We start from the raw sequence: 18,667 nt of genomic DNA, 5'->3' as shown, positions 1-18,667 counted from the left end.
AATAGTAACCATTTTCTCTGAAGCAGCTCTTGCTTCTTTCTCTGTACCCTTACACAGTTTCATTCAGCATTAGGTTCTCTGAACCTCTAAGAGAATTCTGGATCTCTCCTGGCAGGAAAAATAGATGTGATTTGGTTTTATGTGAGTCAGTTTAATTTGCTGGAATTGCTGAAGGATCATTCAAGAAAGAAACAGGAAGAGATGCTTTTGAAGTGCTGGTATTTCAGAGACTTTAACAGATGAGTGGGGAAGTTAGGGTAAAGTGGATTTTTTCTGAAACTTATCCTCCATCACACCTCACAGCAAAGTCTTGTTCTGTAAGATAAGTACAGATAGCACTGTTTTAGGGGAATGGGTCAGAAAAATAATGTGATCAGGAGTGATTTAGTTAGGAAACAAGAAGAAATGCTTGGTTCCAAGACATTTAGTCGCCTGACTAAAGTTGATGTGTGTGGTAATGATGGAGTTGTTCCCTAACGACTGAAAATTAGTAGGGCAACTAGCTGGTGTACTGACAGTCAGCAGTGTATACTGCTGACATGATGACATATCTTCTATTATGTATTTTTTTTTCAGTCCTAGTTTAATGCAGATATTTCTTAATAGGAAGCTTTTGAGTTGAAAAACTGAAATGGTCTTTTGTAAACAGAATGAACATATGAGTTTAAATATTCCATTCTTTGGAAACTCCATTGAAAATTTTTTTTTTCTTTGAGACCAATGTCAGTCAAGGATGAGGTAATTTGCTTACAAAAGGATTAATGTTTACGCTTTAATAACGATACAACCTAATTTCTAAAGTATGAGCCTACAGTGCTTCATTTCTAATGTAGTTTTCATCAGATCAGTTGGGGAAATTCAAACTTGGAAGAGATATATGAGCTTTGAGAAAGGTGCTTGTCTCTCTGGAAGGAGTTTCTTTGAAATATTTTCAAGTTATGACAGAATAAGGAAAGATAAAATAGTAAATACTTAAATATGTGAAGTTTTCCTTTTTTAAATATACTTTATTTTTATTTTTTTTTTAATATGTGAGGTTTTAAGGAAAAATGACATTGGTGAAATGTCTTTGACATAGTTTGAACTCAAATAATTCAAAGGCTAAATTAGGCTTTAAGAATGGGTCATACTACTGTACTTTAGGTTTATTTAAAGAATAGATTTATTCTTCAATATAAATTATAAGTTAATAATGAAAAACCTACCCATGATTACTAGTTATTAATTCATGATTAATGTCGTATGTGGGCCATCTTCGACATATGGGGGTGGGGAATCTTACCAACCATATAACTATCATGGTTCTACAATTAATAGTGCTCAAAATCAAGTTGCCCTATAAATTTCTGCCATTGTAAGGTCCATAACGCCTACTTTTTAAATGTTTATTTTTCTTTTTGATTGAAAGCCGCTTATAGCCAAACCTCAAAGGAGGTGGTTATTAGATGTGTAACATTTGAGAACACTTAGGTTTTCCAATCAGGAGAGCCTATGAAGTTGCAAATATCTCCGGATATTCTAGTTTAATTCTTAAATCATAGGACAGTAACTGCTTTTTTGGCTGTATTTTGGTAGTTTCTTTTCCTGTACCAACTTGGGACAGGAAGTTCAGGAGCCCATGGAAAAATGGGAGGAAAAAAAAAAAAACAGAACAAAACAAAATGATGTCTCTGAATTTCTGGAACATTTGCGAATATTTGGTTTATGTCAAGTTTTGGTTATTGGGCAGACTATATATATGCACCAAACTTTCTTAAAAGTATTTCCTTGAACATAAGAAAATAAATCTTCTATTGGAAGCCAGAAGTCTTTTAAAATTGTAATTATGTTAACATTAGATCAATTAAAAAACATCAGTTATGGGTGCACACTTTCCGTGTCAGAAATTTTGATGAAAAGTTCTGGATAATAGTTTGAATGTGAACCAAACCGTTTGTATAAATGACCAACTTAAAAAATAGTGAGGATGGCACGCAAATATTTTGGTATTTGTATGTGATAGTCTTTCGTGTTTAACTTCTAGCTATTTTTTTTTAAACCTGGCATTACATTATAGACATTCAAAAGAAAAAGATCAATATATTTCTTCCAGCTTCTTGCTTCTGTCAATTGAGCTGATCTCTTGCTCTATTCTCAGAAGATGATTCTTGGCCCCTGTATTTATTATTAAAGCTGAACAGAAACATGGAAAGCCTTACCCGTAACTGCAGAGGCAACCAGAAACTCCAGCGAATATTCCATTTTTCACATGTCTCCTCTATTTTCAACTTGGGTCATTTCCTAAATACAATATGAATAACTTCGATGAGTTTCCTATTCTCCTTGGAAGTGGAAGTTTTCCGTTTAAAGCTGTACTCTAGCTTGTCTCATCTGGAATGTCGTCCGCTCCTATCGAGGCTTAGACATTTCCTAGTCAAATTATCTTTGAAGTACTAGACAAACCAACATGACAGAGTGGCTTGAAGGAAAAGATCATTTTTCTGGTAAGAAAAAAAAAATGTGTCTACGTAGACTCCTAAGTGGAGTTGGAGAGGGACAGTGAGGTCAAGAGAAGCACAAGTGCTTCTTGAAACAAGCAGTGACCCTTTGAGGGTGGCTTGGGCACTTGCTAAGACTCCAGACACACTGCAATCAGAAAACCAACATTAGCCCAGACAGGATGTATGAGTCAAGGATATCTAAAAGAGATGGAAAACGTGGCATCCAGGCATTTGCCTTTCCAACTGCCAGGCTCCACTTGCGGTCCCTGCTGCTGGTGGGAGCATACTGGAAAGGAAACATAAACAGTTTAAATTGAGTATCAGAGCTAACAACTCTCACGTGGCTTTCTGTTAACGATGAGGGATGGACCTCTCAGAACCACCAGAAGTCATCATTCTGACAGGTCAGAGAATAGAGGAAAAACTCTTGACACAAATGAACAGAGAGCACAGGGGATTCTACCATATATGGGCGAGAGGCAAGACTTTCAAGCAAAATTCCTATGATCGCAAAACTCGTGTGACTCAGACAGCTGTATCGAATTCCATTCAATGTCAAAGTAATACCTTAAGCTAGTTTATCTGGCTTGGCTTTGAAGTGGCAATAAAAACCAGGAAGCCTCCTGACCTGGGTCATTTCTAAAAAGAGTTGTTTTCTTTTAGCTGGACCCATTTTAAGAGCCGCTACACTTACAGGTATGTCTGTGGTAAAGAGGACATTCACTTACATAGGAACCATGAAAATAGTCCAGAAATCTCCCAGATTTATTAGAGATTTGGCCTTTAAGCAACCACTGTATGAACAGTGGACACAGGTATAGAGCAAACATCATTTTCAATCAGACACTGTTTGCCAGCATGTTTAGCGAAACCTCATTGATTTTGTTCTTTAGTGACCTTGTTCTGACCAAATGGGATCTGGGATTAGAGATGTCCTTCACCTGGAAAGAGAATGAACAGAGCATGCCACATCCCATTTTGCAAGCAAAGGTATTTCAACATTTTGGACAAGTCTTGCTATTTGGGTGCATTCTACAACAACTGGTCCTTCTAGAAAAACCTAACTTGTCCACAGTTTCCTGCTGTAGAACTTTTAAGGAAAGGTATCATTTCTGAGATGACTGAAAGTCAACTTCGGAAAAAGTTATTCAACGTAGTAGTTTCTGGAAAAGGTAATAGCCCTCACTTACCTATGTGGTGACTAGCGTTCCACTTCATATATTTTATATGCTTTCTTTTTTTTTTTTCTTCAGCTTGTTTTATTTCTGCCAAAAGTACCTCAGCCAGTCCACTACTCATTTTAAATAGTGGGCAAAATAACCAGGTTAGTTTCTAGGTTTTTTTTACATTGATGGGAAAAAAACATGAAGAAAGGGATTAAATCCATTAGTTAAAAAAAGTCCTTCTGTATTCAACTGGGACATTAAATGCCCCAGGACTCTTACGGCCCTTGCTCACATGGGCCACTTTTCCTGGACAAGGAGGTATGCTGCTGATGTAAATCTGACCTGTCCTGCAGTGATTAATCCCTTTTCTTTAGGACTCTTACAAGATAATCTGAGGAGATGTGTAATGATGCTGCTTAAGATGCTTTAACTGAAGACAAGTTGAGACTGAGGGCATTTCCAGGCTCCTGACAGTTGGTGGAATGTATCTGATTGGATAGCAGCATCTGTAATGCATCTTGACTCACTTGACACCCAAGGTGATCCTGTTCTCTAGAGACTATTGTTTTTGGTGACTTGCCTTCCAAATCACAAGCAATGCAAAATTGGTCATAATTTGTTCTTTCAATTTTGCATTAACCTTATCAGAAATTTCTGGAGCACCTGGGTGGCTCAGTCAGTTAAGTGTCTGCCTTCAGCTCAGGTCATGATCCCAGGGTCCTGGGATAGAGGCCTGCATCGGGGGTTTCCCTCCTCCTGTCCCTCCCCACGTCCTGCTCATATTCTCTCTCTCTACCCTCTGTCAAATAAATAAATAAAATCTTTAAAAAAATTTTTTACCAGCAATCTCTAATGTCTCCCTTTCTCCTTTTCTACTTAATTCTCATATTGATAGACTAAAAAATTTAAACATCTTGCTACAAAATTTTACTATTTTCATCTAATACACTTATTCCCTAGCCCCCCCAAAAAATCACATCAAAGAGTATGTTGAAATAATCAGCATGATATATTGAATTCCTTTTAGGTGACTCTGAATTCCATTAGGTTAGGTCTAATTTCTTTTAGATTTTAAGGATAAAAGTCATTTAATATCTGTGCGGCTTCAAGCACAGGACTACTGAATAGATAGATGAATGAGAAGCTTGGATGCTGACTTCTCTGTTTATACATTAAGGACACAGAATCTATGTTGTTCTAGAAATAAGATAGTTGTTGCCTATAAGATCTGTGACAGATTCTGGTGGAAGGCATCCAGGGGAAAAGTCTAAAAAAAACTTCCTCTACTCAGTAGCTATTTACTACAACAAGAATCAAATTGCCAAAGAGATTATCTTTTGCATTACTAATTTTTGAACATCATTTTGATTTTATCTGACAGTGTCATTGAACAGCAAGGAGTTTTCTTCTATGTTGGTATTAGATTTATTTTTTTGAAGCAAATTAGAATTCACTGCAAAGAAATGAATTGTGGGAGTTTAGAGTGAGCAAATAGTTTGGCGAAGAGTGCATGAGAAACTTTCTTCATGGGTATTTCTGATCCCACTGGGGAGGAATACCAGAAATGTTCCTCAATCTGTTCTCACAAGGCTTGAGACTTGAAATTCACACACCCACGGCATTTAGATAAGAGTCTACCAAAAGCCTGGTCCTTCCTTATGGATACTTTTCAGAAAGCCGAGAAGCATTTCCACCTTTCAGTGCATCTCTTCTACCAACTCTGCTGATGTCTGGACCATACAACTTTTTGCTCAATGAGAAGAGAGAACAATAAGAAGTTGGTGAAAAGCACATTTTGTTTTGAAAAATTAAAAAAAAAATTCGGGTAAAAATATCAGCATACAACATATAGAACTTCCATTGACCTGATTCTGTTCTTTTCTGTTATGGAGAGATGACATGTAATCCCTTTTTGGAAGAAAGTTGCTGCATATAGACTCTAAATCTCTCTCTCTCTCTCTTTCTTTCTTTCCTTTTTCCTTTTCTTTCCTCCTTTTTTTTTTTTTTTTTTTGCCTCATGAGAGTTTTCTTATGAGTCTTCTCTCCCTTCTTTTGCTTCATTGATTATGTAAAAAGCCTCTCTGATCTCTCTCTTCAGAGGTGAATGCTTCAAAAAACCAGTTACATGTTTAGGGTGTCTAAATGATACACTTAACCTCTGTAGTGATGTGAACAGACTTTTAAATTTAAAAAAAAATCTATTTAATCTGGATTTTTCGTAAAGATACATTGTGTTTAGACAATGGCATATGCGTAAGCTTTGGAACAACTTAATTCTTAGAGAATCAGTCCCATCAGGTTGATCAAATGAGGATGTGGAAGAGATGCATGTTTATTGGGCTACGTATAAGGTACAATGCTAGGTGCTAAAATAATGAGAGTATCTCACATTTATATTGCAATTACAATGTACAGAGTCACATTCTAAGCACATTACTCTTTGCTACAAAACAGATGAAATATTGCTGTTCTTATTTCCACTTTGCAGATGAGGAGACAGAAGATGGATCAAAAATTTTTACCAGGTCACACAATTAGAAGTATCAGGGTTGGGATTGAAACTCAGCATTCTCATTCCAGAAATTATGATCCTAACCACTACCCTGTTTGTGTATATGCGTGTGTTTTTTTTACAAATAGTCTTCAAGTCATTATTTACTTTTGTCCCCTTTAATCCAGTTATGTTATGCTATTGAGTGTATTTGTTTTCCTTTGGTGTGTGAGAATTACACCAGGACTTAGTGAAGTCACTTAGTGAAAACAGTGAAGATTTATAATCTCACAGTGTCCTTGAGTCAAGCACCTGAACACAGCTTCGCTAGGTCTTCTGCCTCAAAGTCTCTTCCAAAGTTACAATTAAAGGATTTGGAGGGCCTGCCTTCTTATCTGAAGGCACAAGGATCCCTTTCCAAATTCACTCTCATGGTTGTGAGCTGGCTTCAGCTCTTGGAAGGCTGTTGTACTGAGGGCCTCAGTTCCTTGCTGGCTGTTGGCCAGAGGCCTCCTTCAGGCACTTGTTATGTGCGCCTCTCCATAGGTAGTTTACAATATGCCAGCTAGTGTAAGTATGATTTACTATAACACATGAAAATTGTTTGCTATAAGATAAATCTGTTTTACTGAAGTAATCTTTTATTCTATGGCTTTTACTTCAAACATGGTTTGTATATATTAAAGCACACACAGTCAACTATTTGGTAAAGTAAAGATGCTAGAAATTGCTGTTCAATGGCAATATACATGTTTAAAAAATCATTTAGTACTTTTTGAGAAGAATAAACCACATAGCAGGTGTGTAATCAACCTTTGTTAACTAATTGAATTTGCCAATAAAATACAACCCAAGTGAACCCAGTGTATGTTGTAGAATGAGAGAATCATATCTAAGAATAAAGAATATTTAAATAAGTTAAATACACAAGGAAAAGGAATTCTTTAAAGTTCTATCTGATACTTTCAAATATTTAAGCATTGCTAACGTGCTTTAAGCTTACTCATCCTATACTCTGGATAGCTTTTAAAAAAAAAAAATTGTGTGTTTGTGTGTGTGTGTGTGTGTGTGTGTGTGTGTGTGTATGTATTTTAGCATAGCATAGTCAGTCATAAAACATTTTTTCAGAGAACATAAGTGAAACATGTTATTATTATTTGATATATAGGGTAAGTAATATTTATTTTCTTTCATTTCTTGGTAATTTCTATGAATAAAGATTTATGTTCAGCTCTGTGGGAGAATCAAAAGTGAATTAGATCTCAGCCTTCATGGAAAGGTTTTGGGCCTTGAAATCAGAGCAGCATGGTGTAATACACTCTAATTTCTCTGGGCCTCAGTTTTCTCATCTACATAATAGAAATAATATTAATGCTTATCCAAGGGCTTTTAAAGGCTTAAGTTCCAGAATATATGTGATGTTTCTTGAACATCGTAAGAGTTTGAGAAATACAACTACATTGCCTTCCCTCCCTCGCAACTACAGGATTAGTGGGGAAGAGAAAACAATGGCTCAGACCACTGAAACACAAGGAACAGAGTGGTAAATGTCATAAGACAAATAGATGAATTGTTATAGGGGCTTAAAAAATGAAAATACCATTTTTGGCGGGAATTATTTCAAGATGGTGAATTGAGCCTATTTCATAGACTCTGGCTCCCCCAGTAGATCCTGAGGAAACGTAGAAAATATATTGTTTGTGGAAAGTTCAGTTAAGAGTAAGTTTCAAATAATTGGCATAATTGTGAAGGATTGAGTACTTTTCTGTGGTTTTTGCAAGCTGGATTTTCTATTTGTCCCATGGTGAGGAGTCTTCATATCATTGGTTACTTTGGCGCTGCCCTGGGTTACTTAATAAACTTCTCTCCTAATCCCAAAACAAGGCATAAGCATTGTAGGTATTTATTAGAGAAATAGAAAACAATAAGCTAGCAAACACAAGGCAAGTAAAAATAAAGATGTAATTTTGCATTTGGACAATTTATAAACTCAATTCAGTGAGAATTAAAAACATTGGCCTTTGAAATGTAACCTACCATTTCCGTCATTTTTAATTTCATAGTAAATACAAACACACATGTGCCATATGAGGAAATAAATACATTTTTAATAGAGCTTAAATTCATTTCCTAAGACTAAACACAGAAAATTTTTAAGACTCTCGACTGATCTATTTTCCTTGAGCAGTTGGTGTACATAGTTGCAGTATACGTAAAAAGCTGAAGGAGTCAATTTATCGCTGAAATTGGTGTAAAAGGACTTTCAGATTTCAGTCCTTTTTCTTTGCAGCTATCATATCTTAGAAATGAAAAAGCCTACTGACCTGACTATCAATAGATAGTAAAGTCAGATTGAAATTCACAATTTGGTGCTTCTGGTTTCTTCAACACGTTGATGGTGGTATGATAAATAACTTGTTTTGTTCAGTGTCAACCAAGAGGTATAATTTGAAATTCTGAACCACTGCTCTCTCTAAACCTGAAACTTGTGAAAGATGGCTCTGTACCTAGATGATGATGATGATGATGATGATGATAAAGAAAACCATTTTTGAAAATTTGCTGTACGTGCTAGACACTTTTCCAATTGCTTCATATGTAACTTTATCTACATGTTATCCCTAAAAAGTCATTTATATTGTTGTCATGTTATAGATGAGAAAACTGAGGCACAGAAAATTTTAGTATCTGTCTTTAAGGCATTGATTTGGTAAGTAGCAAACCAGGCAGTTAGTAACAGACTAACCAGTCCACAGCCTAACCATTTGATCTCTAAAAAAACTCTTGATCTTTTCACTATGCTGCCTCTCCAGTAAAGGAGTCTAGATATCAAAATATATGGGAATAGATCTTACTAAAACTCTTTTGGCTTTGGAATCATCTTTCTTTTCTTGTCTAAATACTCCTGTGATTTAGTATATTTTTACAATCTAGACGATGACAATGAAATACAAAAACACTCTTTGGATTTGCCAACATAGAAGATCATGTATAGAGACCATAATCTACTTCTTCCTAATCATTTATATCCCTTCCATCCAACTGGGGCTGCAGCGAATTCAAATTAATAGCAGGGTCTTCCTATCCTTGAAACATGTATTGAAATATTTGCAGAATTCCCTGCTCTTGTGAGAACTGGGTAATACTGAAATTCCTCTTTTCATCTTGGCCTGGCTCAAATGTCCCTTCTGGCTGTATAGTACACAGCCACTATCTGCTTTCCTGGGCCTACTTAGTATAGTTTCAATATAGAAAACACTGTATATGGCTTACTCTTTTTTTAATGACCTTCCCTTCATACTTGTGTATCTGTGAAGAAGGACTATTACTCATGATGTAATCTCTTACAGTAGAAGACCTTAAACACTTAGAAATGTGTTCTGTGCATTATGGGTGAGATAGTCTGCTTATTAAGTCTGAATTTTAAAGGTGCAAAGTAAATGTTTCAATCTCATTTAGATAATAGACTGTAGGATGTAGAAAATTTTATTTGAATAAGTTGCCCTAAGGACATAAGCAATGTCTAAACTTGGCAATAACATCTTAAAAACCATATTTTTGCTTTATATATTATTCATGTCAATGTATTAGACAAAGCACTGATGATATGATCTTAGCCTTTCCTGATGATAGAATATAAAAAGGTGGATTCAAATAGTAACTAGCTTCGCTGTTAATCAGCTTATTAGGATTGTTGTGTTTCATAGGACTTGTACACAGTTCTAACAGAGTACAATGAAATGAAAATATGTAAAACAATTAGTAATGTTTTCAACAAATGTTAACTATGTTTTATTATTATCTAGGTATTGAGCCAATTCCCCTAGATGGTAGAATTGTGAACATTCAGAATCAATCTGCATTGCTGTTATTTTACCTTAATAATTAGGCTGAATCCACTTATTGTGATAACAGCCAATTGCGTGAAAAGATCTGGATTTTTGGGTCAGGAAGGGCTAGAAGAAGGAGAAGACGGTAAGCTCGCTTTTGGATATTTTGTGTTTGAGGTGCCTTTGTATTCTCCAAGTGGGGACATCTGGTAGTTGGTGTATGAACATGTCCATAAATGTCTTAGTTGTAGATAAAAACTTACAGACCATTCAGTAAGAACAGAGGAGCGACTTCTCCCCCTTTTCTAGCCCATCACAACTAGCCACTTTAATGTCAATATGCTACAAACACAACTTTACTATAAATAACAGAACTGTTGGGTTATTAGAAAATAATTTGGCTTTCAACTCTATAAAGAATTTAAAATTAGGCAAAACTGATTCTGTTTTTTGTCACTCTATATGCCCCCAAATTTCACAAAGGTAAGTAAAAAAACAAAACATGATTAACTAATGTTCTGGAAGGACTTGAAAACGTTATTCAAGAATTACCTCCAAAAAAAGCCAGAAGAAAGTTTCTTGTCCTTTTGAATGAACAAGTAATAAATTCACTTTCTACAGAAATTGGTGGGGGTATATATCTGCACATTTAGTTTGAGGGAAAAAAAAACAACCCTAATGCTTTTCAAAGCTATACAGGCAAGTTCTCAATGACTCAGCAGTTTCCCTGGTAGGTATATCATAGAGAAACCATGTAGAGATGAGCCAGGAACATGTTCAGGAATGTTCAAAGGGCATTGTTTATAAAAGCTCTGAACTGTAAACAACTTGAATATCTATCAAGAAGAAGCTAGAATTATTATTATTTGCATTATTATTATCATCATTACATTAGCAAAAGTAAATCTCAAAGTAGAGTTAATAAAACAATTTCCAGAGGAATACATTAGATATAAAGTCGCTGATAAAATTTCCCCCTTTATATAGAACTTAAAGAAATGTTGTTTAGAGATATGTATATGTAGCAGGGAAACAGCACAATGCAGAGCCATAAACAAAGAGATTCACGATAGTGGTTCTCCTTGTAGTGGAAGAAGAGGGCTGTAATTGTTGAGTGGCACAGAGATGCCTCCTAGGCATTAGGAATGTCTCATTTCTTTAACTGATGGTGAGTCCAGGGGTGTTTGTTTTATTGGTCATCATGCATTATGTAAATTGTAAAGTTGGTTCTTAATGCATGTTCTGCAACCTAAGAATATTACCTTGAAGTATCATAAATCTTCATTTTTCATTTGGGAAACATGCTTTGAGAAGATAAATAACTGGTTCAAGATGTATCATTAAATGACGGGGTTTTACAATTCTGAAGTGTGCAGTATTTCCACGGAACCCAGTGCCCCTGAATTTCCAATTTTTGGAACCCTGGAATTTTAAATCTCAGGAAACCTTTGAAATTAGACGCATGTAGAAATGATAATATTTAGGACTTTTTTTAAATTAAGAAAACAAAAATGGAGAAACTTAATTTTTTGGTTTTGTTTTTTGTTTTTTATCAAGGAAGTTTTACACTAATGTGGGGTTCAGTGATGAATGGAAACTGAACAGGGCACTGTTGGAAACAGTGGAAAACTGTTGGAAACAATGGAAACTGCATCAGGGCATCTGATGAATGGAAACTCAAAAGAAATGATATATTTTTTTGCAAGGACAACAGCCAAGAATGCACAGCTCACTGGTGGCATGAAGTAGACTAAAAAGAAAATCTCTAGAATCCCAGTCTAGAGCTTTTTCATATGCAAAATAGACTGTGTTTTAATAATATTGTCTTCATTTTTTTTTCCTATTTCATAATCTTGTTTGCCTGGGCGGTGGTGGAGGAGCAGGAAGGAGAACATGAAAAATATGAAGAGCACCGAACAATCTTGTCTCTTCAGCTATTTCTAAAACAAAAGGAAATTTACAGATTAACCTGCTCACGTGAACAGGCCTCAAATATCCTGTTTATCCCAGGTTTTAATATAATGGGTCTTTCATAATTTTCAAGAGGTATGCGGAAATCGTAAAGAGTTATGTCGGCCTGTTAAGGAGGAATGTTTTTTTCTTAGACAGATAAGGATCAGGTTAGTATTTGTGGTGCCAGTAATAAGATAAAATTTCACTTCAAAACTTGAGCTCTGTTGATCTACCTATCCTCATTACATGTAGCCATTTATAGCAGTCAGGGTCAGCGAACTGATCTACCCCAATTACTTACTTTCCTGCCATCTTAAAAAATGCAGTCGTTGCTAGGCAGTGGGCATGACTTTCAACAGCACCTCCAATGAACTGGTCACATGCACAGCAACACAAATGTACCTGCTGGCACAATGCTATATATTTTTAAAAGGAAATAGGCAATTACAAGACATCTTTTATAAAGTCAGGCATTTTAAGTAAATGGTATTTGACCTAAGGTGAAAACCCTATATTTAATTGGAGTATGGAAACCCTTCATTTTTTCCCTTTGCCCCACTCATATTTATTTTTTCATAGAGTTCATGGCAAAAATGTATTCCAAGCAGCAGAATACACTTTTCTCTGACCTTCTTCTTTTCTTGCTGTTAACTTTAATAATAATTATTCCAAGTTTTGAAAAGTGCCATATTTGGTCCTTGGCCAACACTGACATTTATTTTAGGAAATAAAAGAAATTTTTCGATTTATGCATCTGTATAACTTTAATATTTATTTTGTTAAGACATTTTCAATGAAGAAATTTTTCTTAGGACAACACTTCTTATCAATATCCTTCAAATTATGTAAGTTTAATTTCTCCAAGTCCAAAATGCAAGGCTGGATTTTCAGATAAGGGCTTTAATAATAAGTCAGGATTCTGTCTGTGTAATAAGATAGAAGTTCTTGGATTGCATGCCATTCAACAATCTCACTACACAGATCTGAAACTTGAAGCCTAGAGCAGGTATGAACTTTGGCAAAAAGAGACCACACCTGTTCCAGCTTCTAGTAAAATAAATCACAGTTGTAGAAAGAGCTGACCATTAGTAGTAAGAGAATACCCTTCAGTGCACTTTCTACTATTCAAAGTGAAAATCAAAACAGCAGCTCCCATCTGCATATCTTCACTCATGTGCAAGTTTTTGTTCGTTTGTTTTTATGATAGCTACTTCTGAAATAGGACACATAATGATACTCATACTACTTTCTTGTTGTCTTAGCACTGTCAACTAAAAGCCTTTACAATATATGGGTAATAGTCACGGTACTTAGATATCCTGAGAGTGAATGTGTTACAGATGTAAAGTACTGTGTTGTTATTTGGGATTCAGACTTGGCCAATATATATCCCTAATTCAACTCTTCAATGGTAATGGTAACCAACTGGAGAATGTAGTGACAGGATGAGAAATAGATGAGGATTTTATATTTTTGGTAATGCTACCTATTGTATTTCATAGTGATCACCAGTGAGGTTATACAGCTTTATCTTTCTCTTGGACATTTCTTTAAAAGAGATGGTGATAGAGGCCAGAAATAATTCATGAACCATAGAACAGTTAATTTCACTCAAACATGACTTAGGCTAAGACATTAAGCAGGATCATTCTCAAAATAAACCACATTTTCCCATTCCAAGGAGCAATTTCATTAAAAAGAGACTGAATCGTTAGCATAAACCAATCTATCACAGTAACCATTCAGGAGCTGTGCCTCAAACACATCAAAGTTAATAAAGGCATATTATAAAATGAAATGGTAAAAAAAATTGCATGGCTCTTTCATTATATTCATGATTGAGCATTTACATGATTGCTATATGAATCATTCTTTTTAATATGTCTGCTATTATAGCTGGTACATTAAAAAATCCATATATATATAGATAATTCCACTACATCACATACCTAGGTATTAAATCACACAAAAATTAATGTCAAATGCTAACACCATCAATAAGAAAAAGGCTAGAATGTGAATAAATTATACTTAAATTTTAAAAAAGTCATTTGTATCTACAGACAGTGATTAATAGGTATAAGTGAAAGAAAATGTATAGACAAGACAGGCTAATTTTTTTGAAAGTTTCCTCATACAATTTGCTTTTACCCCTTTCCATCCCTCATTGTATTGGGTAGGCTGTCTTATTTCACTAAATAGGAAATTTAATATTTAACAAAATCTAGGTATTTTGCTCTGCTATAATTCATTATTTCTTTGGTCTTAATTATATGTTATTATAAACTTTGTCACAATGATTAAAAGCATTCTTGTTAAGTTACTTAAGCATTACACTTGATCGTCATCAGAGAAATTTCTTGAGGTTCATTGCCTAAGAGAATGTTCTTGCCCTATTGATGTCCCCTATAATTCTTATTTCAAGGGCTCAGTCACAGGAACTTTACTGTTGGCATAATTTTCTTCTTTTAAAACAGACTGGCTCATCCCCAAACCCGTAGCTCTTTATACAGCATGTTCGAAAGTTTGGATGAAAGTCAGAATGTCAATGTATTTATTGGCAAAATGACAACAACCTGTCACCTTTTCTGTAGCACTTTCATTTTCTATAAGGGATTCAGTATGATTTCGTTTGTCTTTTTAATTTATTTTGTGAGAGCCATTTAGAGAAACAAAATGAATAGAATTTTAAATTCTCAAAGATCCCCAAAGAGGATTGGATCTTTTTATATTTTCCACCAGGTATAAGTAAAATTACTATCTTACTCTTAGAGAAGTCACTCTATTGAGTAAGCCAGATTATTGACCCCATTTAAAACACAGGAACTTCTATTATACTTCCTGGTGACCTAAGTTTTTAGGGTGATAACTCAAGACATATAAGTTTGCTTTTGCCTGTATTTATCTAAAGGGTATGTCAAAACTTTTTTCAAAGTAGTACATAAACAGACATTATGTTAGGTAGAAGTGGGCATATATAGCAGTGAGAGAGTCTTGGCCTCTGCCCTCAGTTTATTCTGACTTTTGGGGGAAATAAAAAATGTAACTAGTAATTAACAGTAGAGTGTGAGTGTTTTTATAGTAAGAGGGCAGAGTATTCTAGGAAGACGTATGAAGAGGTGAAGCTAACTTAGTCCAAAGGTGTTGGAAAAGTCCACTGAAAGGAATTATTTTGCTAGGGATAATCTGAATGGTAGTAGGAACTAGGTAAATAGGGGAAGGAGTAAGAGAAAGAGTTTGTAGGTGGAGGAGACATTGAGGGGAAGCCCAGGCTAGAGAGAGCTTGGCAAATCTCGCAGAGCCAAACAAGTCTGGTATGTCTGGAGAGCATCCCAAAAGAAGGCATGTGAGATGTTGGGCTAGAAAGGCTTTGTAAATTATGTTAAAGGTAGCAGGAAGCCATTGAAGGAAAGGTGAAGTGATCACTATGTTGCTTAGTGGGGCCATTCTTAGCTGTGGAGACCAAACAGCTAAATGACCAAGCATTGTGATCATTCACCCTTATCAGGATAAAAGTACCTGCCTACAATTCACTTTAATATATTTACTTATTTATAAATTATAGAGCTGTACTTTGTTGGCCAATATCTCAAGATCTAATGTGCATTTAGGCTGAAGTTCATTGGTAGTGATAATAGCAATAATAGGTAATTTCAGATTTTATCTAATTTGTTGTCAAATTTGATTAGATCATCATTGCTGGTTTCTCCCTGGTAATGTAGCTAGGAAAAAGCTAGATTTAGAATTGTGTGCTTTGATATTTTCTAATTCTTTGCTTGTGATATGACTGTTAACATTAACTCAAAAATTTTTTTAGGAATTTTTAAAAAATCATACGTCCTATTTTTTGAAGATTAAGACTTCATGATATAAATTATAAATCCACGTAACCAGGCACACACTGTAGAACACTGAAAGTGAGTTCTGACTTTAGGGGCCACTATCCTTGTAGAATTTCCAGGCTTTCTCAAGATACCGTTACTTTCCTATGCAACATCTTGATAAATGACTTGAAGATTGCTTATGAGTACTAAATCAATACCAGATTCTCAATAATTTAAGGCATTACTTCTTTCTTATTTTTTTTCAACTACAAATCATTATAAATAAAAGTTAGAATATTTTCTTCTGGAGGTGCAGTGAATTGTACTGGATAGGGGAATGCACAGTTCCCAGCTTAAAGACAATTGGGATAGAGAATTTAACGGAGGGAAGCAACCTCAGAGGTAGGGAAAGAAATAGAAAGCAGTCTCTAGCTACAAAATAGTTAGATATTGAGTGAGTAATGGCAGAAGGAATGAAGAGAAATGGAGAGGTTTACAACGTAGAATGGGGAGGAAAGGTTTGATATCTTTTTGAAAACAAGTTAATCCTTAGACACATTCAGTTTCCTTATCTTCAAGATTTTATTACCTTTAATCAGATCATCAAAGACATACTTGTCAAAGACTGTGACTGAACCAACTATAACATAATTACCAGAAGTGATAAATATGCATATTTTTGTGTCCTACTTTAGTTCTACTGACATAGACATTTTTAGGGTATCACACAAGATTTTTTTTTTTTTTTTTTACAAGATGAATTTTAAGCAAACATTTCAGGTGAACCTGAGGCATATTTGAGTTGTTGATCTAAATAGAACTTGGAGTAAACTTCTATTGTAGAACCAATGGGGGTTCACATTGCATTTGAGAACTATGCATCTACCACATGCCTTCTAGAATAAGAGCTGTTTTATCAAGTTAGCTAGTTGTTTTTCCTGAGAGTTCTCTAAAATTGAAGGCCTTCTCCTTCAAACTCTAGAGAACTTGGGGAAGATTTGTTTTATATAAAGACTTTCAGGGGCACCTGGGTGGCTCAGTGGGTGAAAGCCTCTGCCTTCAGCTTAGGCCCTGATCTCAGAGTCCTAGGATCAAGCCCCACATTAGCAGGGAGCCTGCGTCCTCCTCTCTCTCTGCCTGCCTCTCTGCCTACTTGTGATCTCTCTCTGTCAAATAAATAAATAAAATCTTTAAAAAAAAGTTAAAAAAAATGAAGACTTTCAATAACCAAATAACTTAAAAACAGGGGCATAGTCTTGGGAGTTAGCTATTATTATCATTATTACTATTATTTGATAATACCTGTTACCGTGTAGAATTTTACATAAGGCAAAACTAACAACTCATTGATGTGTCACTAATGCAAATGAAATACTAGCAGGATTGTTTAATACAGCATGTTCAGTGCGGCTACAACTCTGTATGTTACAATTTAAAAACATGGTTGTTCAGATATATTTACACACATTTTTTCCCTGATAATGGTGATTTCATTTGTATCTGCCCTCCCACGGTTTGAGGTTTCTAAATTATGCCAATGATCAAATGAGCCCAACCTTTAAAAGTACAATGAAATTGGGGTGCTTGGGTGGCTTAGTTGGTTAAATGTCTGCCTTCAGCTCAGGTCATGATCCCAGGGTCCTGGAATCGAGCCCCACCTCACACTCCCTGCTTAGTGGGGATCCTGCTTCTCCCGCTCCCTCTGCTGCTCCCCCTGTTTGTGCTCTCTCTCCCTCTCAGACAAATAAATAAATAAATAAATAAATCTCTTAAAAAATGAAATGAATGAAAATACAATGAAATAAAAATTAAAATTTTTTTTAACTTTCCTTCACACACTTGAACGTTACAGAAACAAACTTCAGTAATAAATTCATCTGCACTTGCATTTATCCACTTGCTCCATATTTACCAAATTTAAGGTGGTAAATCCTGTGTGCCATGGTGTGGATTTCTGGAGAAGGTGAAAGAGCTTAGTCATGCTTGAAAGTGTTGAGTGGGACTCAGCTTCACTTGATTGTTTTTGGAGAGCAGTTTGAATTGTTTTGGAATTAATTATGAACTACTTAGTTGCAAATGCCTCAAACACAAGCCCACTGGAGGTCCTTTGAAAATTCAGAGCTAAATCTCCAAAGCCTTTAGCTTGATTTTAACTCAGAGAATAATATCTGAGTACATGAATACCATTTTTCTCAGGTTGGCCTCTCAACCCATTCTTAATGGGATTAAAGAGGTCATAGTAAAAGGGAGGACTTCAGAGTAATTGCTGCCTGAGTTTGACACTCCCAGTACCACTTAACCGCCTGTGAAACTTTGTGCAAGTTCATTTATACTCTCTGTCCTAAGCTTCAACTTCGAAGATGGCTGTTGTGATTATTAAATTCTTAGTGTTTTTACCATAACCATTAATATATGAAGTCTGACTCAAGTAAGTGTTGTGAAATATTGTGCAAATATTTCAGGAAGCAGAAAGGGATAGTGAAGGAGGGTGGGGGTTGGGGAGGTCGATTTCCGCTTCCAGAAGGCTCCCTTCAGGAAAGAGCCCTGCACTGCTGGGACAGAGTCTGCCCTGGGGCAGCGCAAGAACAACACAAAATGTGTTCTTTGTCTGGAGAATAAGAGGGAGGAAGAGAAGAGAAAGGACGAGATTAGAAGTGCGACTGTATACAAGATAAACTCAGTCGCTACAGGGTATTTTTTTTTTTTAATTTTTAAATTTATTTTCAGCGTAACAGTATTCATTGTTTTTGCACCACACCCAGTGCTCCATGCAATCCGTGCCCTCTCCAATACCCACCACCTGGTTCCCCCAACCTCCCACTCCCCCCCTTCAAAACCCTCAGATTGTTTTTCAGAGTCCATAGTCTCTCATGGTTCACCTCCCCTTTCAATTTCCCTCAACTCCCTTCTCCTCTCTAACTCC

The sequence above is a fragment of the Enhydra lutris genome, unplaced genomic scaffold (genome assembly GCF_002288905.1).
Source record: "Enhydra lutris kenyoni isolate GAN:26980312 unplaced genomic scaffold, ASM228890v2 scaffoldscaffold3, whole genome shotgun sequence".
NCBI lineage: Eukaryota > Metazoa > Chordata > Mammalia > Carnivora > Mustelidae > Enhydra > Enhydra lutris.
The sequence above is the reverse complement of the archived record's forward strand: the minus strand, read 5'-3'. Positions refer to the sequence as shown.